The 11,676-nt window shown below is 42.3% G+C and overlaps 1 long non-coding RNA gene across 1 annotated transcript in view; it reads right to left on the reverse strand.

The window, feature by feature from the left end:
• The window catches only part of LOC102986147 (uncharacterized), a 52,956-nt gene extending 45,455 nt beyond the window's left edge, over nt 1-7,501 (reverse strand). Inside the window, exon 1 of the long non-coding RNA XR_003676501.1 lies at nt 7,395-7,501. This is a non-coding gene — a long non-coding RNA (uncharacterized lncRNA). The remainder of the gene's footprint in view (nt 1-7,394) is intronic.
• Between the last annotated feature and the right edge of the window lie 4,175 nt (nt 7,502-11,676).

Here is an 11,676-nt window from a genome sequence, read left to right on the forward strand (position 1 = left end):
GCGCAGTGGTTGCGCGTCCGCCTGCCAATGCAGGGGAACCGGGTTCGCGCCCCGGTCTGGGAGGATCCCACATGCCGCGGAGCGGCTGGGCCAGTGAGCCATGGCCGCTGGGCCTGCGCGTCCGGAGCCTGTGCTCCGCAATGGGAGAGGCCACAACAGTGAGAGGCCCACGTACCACAAAAATAAATAAATAAATAAATAAATAAATAAATGTAGTTTTAAGCTACTAAGTTTGTGGTAGTTTGTCATACAGCAGTAGACAACTAATACACTCCCCAAGAGCAAGCCCAACCCCTGTTTCATTCAGCACAGAGCTATAACCCTCTGGCACACAGTAGGAACCGATTTCAAAAACAAAAAACAAAAAACAAAAAACAAATCCCTAGACAAAAGAAATGAATTAAGATATTATTAAAAGACATTATTACAAAAAGAACTCACTGATAATGAAACTGAGGACTCTGTGGGGCTCCTGAACACAGAAGCCTTTTTATCCCCCGTTTTTTGTAGGCAAGACTCCAGCCGCCATGACCTTCCCTGAGTTCCAAAGGGCAGATTCCAACAGTTGCTAATCAAGGGAGGAGCAGCCAAGGAACCACCTGAGGGGCTTCCCTCATGGTGCAGTGGTTAGGAATCTGCCTGCCAATGCAGGGGACACAGGTTCGAGCCGTGGTCCGGGAAGATCCCACATGCTGTGGAGCAACTAAGCCCGTGTGCCACAACTATTGAGCTTGCACTCCAGAGCCTGCGAGCCACAACTACTGACCCCGAGCGCCACAACTACTGAAGCCCGTGTGCCTGGAGCCCGTGCTCTGCAACAAGAGAAGCCACCGCAATGAGAAGCCCACGCACCCCAACAAAGAGTAGCCCCCGCTCCTCACAACTAGAGAAAGCCTGCGCAGCAACAAAGACCCAACGCAGCCAAAAATAATAAATAAATAATTAAATTTATTTTTTAAAAAAAGAGAAACCACCTGCGGCAAGATTAAAGGGACCAGAGAAGCTCATCAAGATTAGGCGACCACCTGAGATGAGATTAAGGGAGTGCAGGCCCTGTACACACCCTAATCTTGTCAGCAACCCCACCCTTGAACCATTGCTATAAAACTCTTCATCAAATCCTCCCGGGTTGGGACACATAGTTTTTGAGAGCAGGAGCCCACTGTGACCCCTTTGCCTAGCAAAGCAATAGCAATAAAGCTATTCTTTTCTACTTCACCCAGAACTCTGTCTCTGAGATTTGATTCAGCATTGGTACAGAGAGGCCAAGCTTCTGGCATCAATAATCCATTAACATGAAATAGGGAATCCTTGAAGAAATAAACAGTTTCTGGAATGAAGCAGGGAAGGTACAAGGTGAGCCTCAGAAAGTAAGGAAAATTTCAAAGACTAATGGTTTTGGCCAAGAATCAGAGGAGACTTAACATGGAGCTCTGTGCGGCAAATACAATGACAAAAGGAGCACACATGACTATTTTGAATTATACAATCTGAATCAATGATAATAAAAGACAAATCCATAACAATTCCTGTGAGGGGATAGAAAAAGTAATTTTTAATCCTCTTCATTGTTGAATAATCTCCTACTTAAAAAGTATTTAACTACTAGTAAAGAATCAAATAATTTCTCTTCCCCTTTTCACTAGTACTACGTTTCAAGATAACCAAAAAGTACCAGTTTAGGAGACCTAGAAATAGTTACAGAAGAAACAATAGTAACAAAATATCTTCCTACAGATAATGATATTGTTTATTCTGATAATGATTGTTTATTCTGATGAGGATTAACAATCATTATTAAAATCATTATAACAGGTTGCTAAAGAAATGAATACTCCTTGACAACAAAGTAAAACCACACAGATTACTCTTTAGTCACCAGAAGAAAAATTAACTGAATAATGTGGGCTTGGACTGTTATCATTCTATTCCAGTGGTAAATCTTAATAATGAACACAACCAGATATTATGTCTTCTGATAAAAAACACGTCACCTCCTGTGATGTATTCCAGACAAAAATGTTTACCTTTAACAAAAAGGAATATAGCACAGGGAACTAAATTCAATATCTTGTAATAACCTATATGGAAAAGAATAGATATATATATGTATAACTGAATCACTTTGCTGTATACCTGAAAACTTTTTGCAGCTTCTTCTCATTAGGATTAAATAAGAAAATACACCTAAATAAGGACCTGCTTATAGCACGGGGAACTATATTCAATATCTTGTAATAAACTATAAACTATTTTGTAATAAACTACTCTTTTTCAGAAAAGAATCTGAAAGAGACTATATATGCATATATGTATAACTGAATCACTTTGCTGTATACCTGAAACAATGTAAATCAACTATACTTCAATTAAAAAAATTAAAATAAAATAAAATAAACAGTTTACCTTTTAAAAAATATTGTCATGCTTTGCGCTAAGCCCATAAGGGCATTTTGACCAAAATAGGCCACTGGGATGGACCATAAAGATAAGCATTGGTACACAAAAGTCAACTGGAAACTTGGATCAGATATGTTATTTCATTAAACTGAACACCAGCCTTTAGGATAGTCTGTTATCTCTTAGGATCATTTTGGCCCATCAAAGAGATCTTTAGATAATTTAATCCAAGGAGGAGAAAAACTGGGCCTTGATTGGCATCAAAAAACTTCAACCACCATTAAAGGAGAATTCTGGACTGCTTTCTGCCCCTAAGCCTTTTCAAATCAAGCTACACCAGAGGACCTCAAAACGGGGAGGATTATACAGCACAGTGGTCCAGATAACACTAGATCTGGACAAGGTCACAAAGACATAGAATTCTTATCCATGAAATTGCATAGACACTGGTTCAAAACAGATTCTGTTTAGAAAAAATATTGGCCTTACAAGGAAGAAACACTGCTCTCTTATGAGAAGAATGTTGTACTCGCATCTTTAAAGACCTCTCTTTAAGAGGTCTTTAAGATCACTAAAATCACTAAATGATTTAAGATCACTAAATCACTAAAATGATCCAGGAAACAAATAAGAAATCTGAAAGTAGGTAATTAGGGATAATTCCTCCATATCTGGTTCTGTGGGCTCTTTGGATTAGGGATGGAATCTGTTCTTTTGGTTGAGTCTGGGTACAAATCTTTGATCCTGGCCTAGAAGCAGACTAGAAATCATGATCATAATCCTTAGTATTTATCTATACTGAAGTATTCAAACGTATAATAATCTACAGTCTTAAATGCTGTTGTATAACCAACTTCTCATCAAATGATCCTAATAATCTTCCAAATAAAAGAATAAGAAAATTCAACACTTTTAGAGGGTGAAATGACTTTCATATATACACAACCATGACACATCCAACAGTTGTGCACATCTAGATAATTATATCCCAAGAAGATAATGGCCTAGCCTCCATATCAGGCTGAAGAATGACCAAACAGGGGGTCAGGGAAACAAAGACGTGAAATCAAGCTAATTCCTTGTCTCTGTTCAACAAAACTGAGGCAAACATCTTCCCAGTGCCTATCTTAACCCTCCCTAGACTATCAGGGCCCAGAGGATCAAGTTTTAGTTTTTGAGGGGGTTTTTTAAAGCAATTATAACTGTGTATAAGAATTAATGTTTTATGACTTTTATTCTTTTTAAAAGACTTTCCTGTTTTTTGTTTTTTAGGGGGCAGCCGCACAGCCTGCAGGATCTTAGTTCCCCAACCAGGGATTGAACCTGTGCCTTCAGCAATGAAAGTGCTGAGTCCTAACCACTGTACTGCCAGGGAATTCCCCTTAAAAGACTTTTCAAAGAACAAAGAAGAGAATTCATTTATTTTCAAAATAGAATAAATCTCATTCTACCTTAAAAATAGATAGGGTTCTATTGGATTATTTTATAAAACGAAGATATACTGTGGGATAGCAATCATCTCATTTTTCCTTTAAGAATTTAAGAATAATGTTCCCATTTTTCTGTTTCATCATTCATCATTACTCATAGATTATATCCAGGTAAGTAAAAAAAGAGACTAAAATAAGAAAGTGGAGGAAGGATGGCACTGCCCAGAAGGATGAAGCAGTAGTGAAATAAATCATTATTTCATCATCCTACATCATTTTCTTATTGTGTTGCTCAAAGGACTGTATCATCTTTTAAGGCTTGAAAGCAGTTTGAAGATGTCATCTTTGTGTCTTTAAAAAACATATTTAGCTTTTATTGAACACAGTTGAGAGTTTAAAATTTTTTATTATCCACCCATAACAGCAAAGATAAGCAAACGGACAAAGGAAGACAGTTCATAAATATGAGACAAATCAGAAGATGAATGCAAAGAGAAAGGGAGCAGCACTTCAGACCAGCATGTCCAATCTGGGTGCCACTAGCTATTAGACTAGACTGAGTTGAGGTGTGCTGTGAGTGTAACATACACACCAGATTTCAAAAACTTACTGCAAAGAGGAATGTAAATTATCTCACTAATAATTTTATAGTGATTGTATATAAAAAGGACAATATTTGGGATATACTGAGATAAACAAAAGGCATTATTTAATTAATTTTGGCATTTGGGGACTTCCTTGGCAGTCCAGTGGTTAAGACTCATGCTCCCAATGTAGGGGGCACAGGTTCGATCCCTAGCCAGGGAACTAAGATCCCACATGCCACATGGCCAAAAATAAATAAATAAATAAAATAATTTTGCCATTTCTTTTTTCTTTTTAAATTGACCACTAGAAACTTTAAAATTACATACGTGATTTGCATTACCTGTCTACTGGACAGCGCTATTCTAAATGAGAAAATGGTATGTGGTGTACTCTTACTAATCAATATTGTTTATGATAAAAAGGACCCTGATTAATTAGTTGCATATGGACTGAGAGGAAATATAAATACATGATGGTAACTCCATACTCTAAGCTTCTCTACATCTAGTATCTCCTTTAAATGGCATGTCTTCTTAGGGACCCAGAAGCTATTCTTATGGAATTGTGACAGGTATTGAATTCTGTGAAATTTGTCTTCTTTACACCAGACAACACCCAAATGTGCCTGATGTGTATGTTGTCTCTCTGCACCTTACCTTTTTGGATGGCTATGTCTCTCCTGCATGAATCACTGTAGGGATTCACACTGAGACAGTGGATGCTGCCCTACTGGGCAAGATGGGGTTCCTGTGGGATATTCCAAATAGAAGAAGCCAAGATCACCAAGGGCAGTATTAGTCTGAATGTTCAGTTCAGCCTAAGATGACCCTCTTGTGGGCACTGCAGGTAAAATTATGGCTTTTTTTTCTGGTCATGGAGAATAATGTCCTCACTCTTAGTATATTCTTAAGTATTTAGGAATGAAGTGTTATAATTTGTGCAATTTACTTAAATGGTACAGCAAATTTTTTTTACATAAATATAGAGCAAAGTGGTAAAATATTAAAAATTGGGGAATCTAGATGAAGGTTTTAAAGACCTTCTTCATATTACTATTTCAACTTTCATGTAGTTTTAATTTTTTTTTATTTTTTATTTTTTTTTGCGGTACGCGGGCCTCTCACTGTTGTGGCCTCTCCCGTTGTGGAGCACAGGCTCCGGACGCGCAGGCTCAGCGGCCATGGCTCACGGGCCCAGCCGCTCCGCGGCATGTGGGATCTTCCCGGACCGGGGCACGAACCCGCGTCCCCCGCATCGGCAGGCAGACTCTCAACCACTGCGCCACCAGGGAAGCCCATTTCATGTAGTTTTTAATTCAGTTGTCAAAATGCAAAAGCAAAACAACCTAAACTTTTCAGAATGCTATAATACTTCCATACATTGAGACATTAAGAACAATACAATTTATAAAAAACAAAACAAAACCCATTCAACATAATGTAAGTAGACTGATAAGATGCAAAGTATATTGGGTTGAATAGTGTCCCCCCAAAATTCTTCTTCATCCAGAAACTTAGAATGTGACCTTATTTGGAAATAGGGTCTTTGTAGATGTAATTAGTTAAGATGAGGTCACAATGGATTCGGACAAGCCCTAGATCTAATATGACTGTTCTCCTTATAAGAAAAGGAGAGGACACAGGAGGCAGACACAAAGGAGAACACCACATAACGATGGAGGCAGAGACTGGGGTGATGCAGCTACGTACAAGCCAAAGAATGCTGAGACCACCGGCAACCACCAGAAGCTAGAAAGAGGCAGAGGAGGATTCTCCCCTAGAACCTTCAGAGAGAGCACACCCTGGACCTCTTCATTTCGAACTTCTGGCTTCCAGAAGTGTGAGGCAGTAAATTTCTGTTGTTTTAAGCCACCAAGTTTGTGGTAATCTGTTATGGCAGAACTACTTAAAAAGTCTGTGGTAATTTATTACGGCAAAAACTAATACACTAGGTAAGATGGGTGAATATATAATACAGAAAAGAGTTTGAAACAGATATTGAAAGACTTTTCTTCAGGTAATTGCCAGTTCTGAAAATCAATTCTAATCATATGCTGAATAAGTACAAGAATAAGTAGTGTGTTAGTGCCAATTTTAGTTAAAAAAAAAAATGGGTGGGCTTCCCTGGTGGCGCAGTGGTTGAGAGTCCGCCTGCCCATGCAGGGGGCACGGGTTCGTGCCCCGGTCCGGGAAGATCCCACATGCCGCGGAGCGGCTGGGCCCGTGAGCCATGGCCGCTGAGCCTGCGCGTCGGAGCCTGTGCTCCGCAACGGGAGAGGCCACAACAGTGAGAGGCCCCCGTACCGCAAAAAATAAAAAAAATAAAAAATAGCAGAAAAGATTCTCTGACATTTAAATTTCCCCTTTAATTTCTCCGTAGAAATTACAGAGAGAGGCACCATTCTGCAATAAGATGCACAACTACAATAATTCACTAAGGTTGAATCCCGTTCTTCCTGAGCAATACGGAGACGGATGTAAATGTTTACAGCCAATATCATCTTATTCTCTTTTTTTATATAAAATTATCACTGGAAAAGTAATTTGAACAACAGATCCTTGGAAGTCATTTTTCCTGCTCTAAAATTCCAATCTCCAGATCAATTATGTGCCTTCCTGCCGGGAAACTTCATACAGGGGCTCAATAACCGACCTCCTTCTGGGAACCAGCTGTCTGGGGCAGACCCTTGTGGCTGGGAGGGGAATGGGGCAGGCGGCAGCAGGCACCTGCAACACGGGTCCCAGTGGCACACCTCTCAGCTGAGAATCCAAGTGCACACGGAGGTCCTGGCTCCAGTCTTCGCGGACTCACACCCGCACTCTCTCACAAATTACCCTCTCTCCCCTGACTGAAGCAGCCCTGCCTCCAAGCCAGGAGCGCCTCGTCCACCCTCCCACTGCCCGCCTGGCAGGGTCCGGGGTCCGCACCGGCCCGAACGCCCCGCACTCACTGTTTCCCTTCCCGGAACCCAGTTACCCGGTGGTGCTGGTCCGAGTCTGCATAGCTCTCCCCCGAGGCCGGGCTCCAACTTCTTCCTTACAGAAGTGCACAGCTCGCAGCCGCGCCAACAATCACAAACGGTAGGGGGAAAGGCAGAGGTCTAGGTTGCCCCGGCGGCCTGTAGTCCCAGGCTAGGCGGGCCTGATCGCAGTGGCCTGTGGGAAATGTAGTCAGGAGTGGTAAAACCTGAGTACCTGCGCGGCCCGCAGCCTACGACAACCGCTCATCCGGCGCCCCATCGGTAGTGGGAGTTCGCAGGCACAGGCTGACACCAGGCCCTGACTCTGCCCACCTTAGAGGCTGGGTTTAATGGGTTGGTCCTCCCGGACTGAAGAAGGAGAATTGTACTTGGGTGGACCAAGGAAGGCGGAGTTGAGGACACAGGAGCTGACGATCGCTTGAAGCCCAAAGAAGAGAGCCAACCCAGGACATTACCATACCAGACCCCTCAAACCATAATAATATATACTAAAATGTGTTATTACTTTAACATAAAAATATGAAAAATAGGTGTTTGAAATTACTTATCCTTCTAACGTTTCCGTTACAGAAATGCTATTATTAAATAGAACATCAGTAGAACTAATAGTGGCAATTAGTAATAATAGTAAGATGGATTAAACAAGGGTGTGAGACAAATGGTTCTGTCCTCTGATACAACATTTTAACTTTTTATTAGATATTAGATATTTAAATTTTGTACACTATATTATGTGTGTGTATATATTTATTTATTTATTTATTGGCTGCACGGCTTGCAGGATCTCAGTTCCCCAACCAGGGACTGAACCCAGGTCATAGCAGTGAAAATCCAGAATCCTAAACACTAGGCCACTATGGAACTCCCTATGTATTCTTTATATACATAAATGTAAGAAAATTTAAGAGTGTACATACAATTGGACTAATTAAACAGATGTCATCTTTATTTAAAAGAAATGTTTCTTTCTGTTCCATGGTACGTTAAGATATTTTTACTCTTTCTGTTTCTTTTTCCAGTAAAACTACTCTGAATTACCTGTAGCCTTTATGACATTCTTCTTTTCTTTTATGCAGTGGTAAAACTGAGTACAGTCAAACATAAAACTCACTTTGACTTGCAGATTTGTTCTTATCAAGCCCGCATGACACTCATTCTTGCCATCAGCCCAATGTTATGACATCAAGCAAAATATCATCTCAACAAACTATTTGCATATGGAATACTTAGGATTTTACTTAGTTTCCAGTGCTCCAAAAGTGTCCTTCCACTTTGTATCTACAGGCTTTTTTGGTCAAGTAACTGTTTGTTGGCCAGAGCCTTTACATCAGCGGTCCCCAACCCCTGGGCCACTGACCAGTAGGGTCCGTGGCCTGTTAGGCACCGGGCCACACAGCAGGAGGTGAGCAGCGTGCTAGCGAGCAAAGCTTCATCTGTATTTACAGCCGCTCCCCATTGCTCACATTACCGCCTGAGCTCCGCCTCCTCTTAGCATTATGGTGAGTTGTATAATTATTTCATTATATACTACAATGTAATAATGATAGAAATAAGGTGCACAATAAATGTAATGCACTTGAATCATCCTGAAACCATCCCCCCAACCCCAGTCCGTGGAAAAATTGTCTTCCATGAAAACAGTCCCTGGTGCCAAAAAGGTTGGGGACCACTGCTTCACATCTGTAAGTTAAATGTATACGCTACTCATGTCTGAAATGCCCATCATTTTTAAACACTCTGAAACATACTGGATGTGTCAATGGAAGTTAAGCCTCTTTTTCTCAGGGGAAATGGCATTAAATCACGGAGGCAGTATGAACTTGTGAAATCGAAATTGGAGTCCACATAGGTAGCGTCATGCATTCTTCAACCACTTATTGAACATCTGCTGTGGGCCTGCCTGTTCTAGTCTTGCAGACAGAGTGGTGAAGAGTAGCTCATGTTCCAGGGTTGAAGACAGAGCCACAAAAAGGAACTAAATAAATGACCAAGATAATATCAGATGACCATAAATGTTCTGAAGACAACCAAATAGAGTGAAGAGATTAAAGACACCTGGAGTGACTCTGCATGGGGCAATCAGGGAAGGCCTCTTTGATGATGGGATGCTAGAACAAGGCAGGGATTAAAGTGAGGGAGCCAAATGGAAGATAAATGAATAAAAAGAAAAGGTCTTGATGATGATCATGGCTATGATGAATATCAACAGGGCTTTGAGCTAGAGAGTAACCCAGGTCCTGTTATGTGTTTATACCCTACGGGACAGAATACTTCTACATACTATCATTATGGAGTATTTTAAAAGGCTAACTTTTCAAATGTAAATAAATGTCTTATAATAAAATAAATGTGGATTCTTCGTCAGTGGGAAGCCATATCCATTTGCCATAAACAGATGGCAACTACAAAGATAAATCCTCTAAATTTCTTGACTTCCAGACTACCCAGGGGCCCTCCTGCTCCAGCAGAGATGCAACAATTCTAAAGATGCTGCTTCTCCTACTGTGCCTTTGCCCTTGGGGGTTTTGCCAATTCTCCCAGCCCAAGAAGGCCCCAGGACAGGATTCTTCCCCAGATGAGTCCTAAAGTTCATTAAAGTCCTCCGAGAAGCTGTTCCCTTGGAAAAGCAGGAAGACCTATGCTCCCTGGGAGTCACTGGGCACTGGGAACATAAATCACACGTGTAATTTTATCAGGCCCCCTCGACCCAGGAGAAGGAATTGTCACTATTTCCTTGTTAGACCGAAGAAAATGGAGTCTAAAGGCAACAAGAGGACTTAAGATTAGAGCCAGCAATAGGGACCTCTCCATACATCCCCCTGGATTCAGGACCTTGGGCGGGAGTGATGCCCTTCCCAGGTCTCCAGACTCATCAAATGTTTCTGAGTGCCCATTTCTTATCTTCTGCTTTGTCTGGACCAAGATTTAATCAGGCTTTTCTCCACCCACTGGCCTTTAAACTCTGGTTCAACCCCCAGCTGTTATCAAGCACTAGAAGGCAGAATATGTACCCCTGCACTTGCCCCCACCGCCATCAGCTTATCCTGAGAATCAACTGAGAAGAGCAAGACGACTTTCCTATCAAACTGCTGCTGACGATGTTCCCCCTTGCTTGCCCGATGTCCCTTTAAACTTTCTGCTTTTGCTTACCCCTCCCTATAAAAGAAAAGCTTTTTTTCTGTTCAGATGCTTGCAGACTTCTATATGTATATTTATTTATTTATTTATTATTATTTGGTTGTGCCGGGTCTTAGTTGCAGCAGGCAGGCTCCTTAGTTGCAGCATGCACGTGGGATCTAGTTCCCTGACCAGGGATCGAACCCAGGCCCCCTGCATTGGGAGCACAGAGTCTTAACCACTGCACCACCAGGGAAGTCCCTGCTTGCAGATTTCTGAGATCGACTTCTCTCTATCGCTGGGCAGTCTTTTTGAATAGTCTCTCCTTATTGAAGTCTGTATTTGTTTCTATTCAACAAGAACAGGGAGAGGGGAAGTCTCAGACAGCATAAATCCCTATACTGTGCACCAGGACCAAGAAAGTGGGAGCTCAAGAGTGTGAGGGACCCTGTGGGCAGAATGAGGTAGTGAGAGGCAGGCGAATGGCGCAGGTCCTTCAGCTCAACAGACCCCCTTCACCCCTGCTCTGGATGGGAGTCTCAGTGCCCCTGCTCCACTAAGATTAAGATTCACACAAGAGGGACTTCCCTGGTGGTGCAGTGGTTAAGAGTCCGCCTGCCAATGCAGCGGACACGGGTTCAAGCCCTGGTCTGGGAAGATCCCACATGCCGTGCGCCACAACTACTGAGCCTGCGCTCTAGAGCCCGCAAGCCACAACTACTGAGCCCGTGTGCCACAACTACTGAAGCCCACGTGCCTAGAGCCTGTGGTCTGCAATAAGAGAAGCCACCGCAATGAGAAGCCAGCGCACCGCAAGGAAGAGTAGCCCCCGCTCGCCACAACTAGAGAAAAGCAGCAACGAAGACCCAACACAGCCAAAAATAAATAAATAAAATAAATAAATTTATTAAAAAAAGAAAAAAAGATTCACACAAGACTCAGGGCACCACCCAGGGGCAGGGGTGGGGAACGGGGGGGAGGGGGAGGAGGATGAAGGGAGCTCACCCAGTCAGGGGTCAAGAGTCTCAGGAAACTGAGGACGTCACTGGGGGATATTACTCATACGGGGGCGTGGTGATGGGTCTCATCTTTGTTACTGTCCTTCCTTGCTTGATTTCAAAAGCCACCTGGAGGGTGACCCAGCCCAGCTCTCCTGTCCCC

This window comes from Physeter macrocephalus, chromosome 17 (genome assembly GCF_002837175.3).
Source record: "Physeter macrocephalus isolate SW-GA chromosome 17, ASM283717v5, whole genome shotgun sequence".
NCBI lineage: Eukaryota > Metazoa > Chordata > Mammalia > Artiodactyla > Physeteridae > Physeter > Physeter macrocephalus.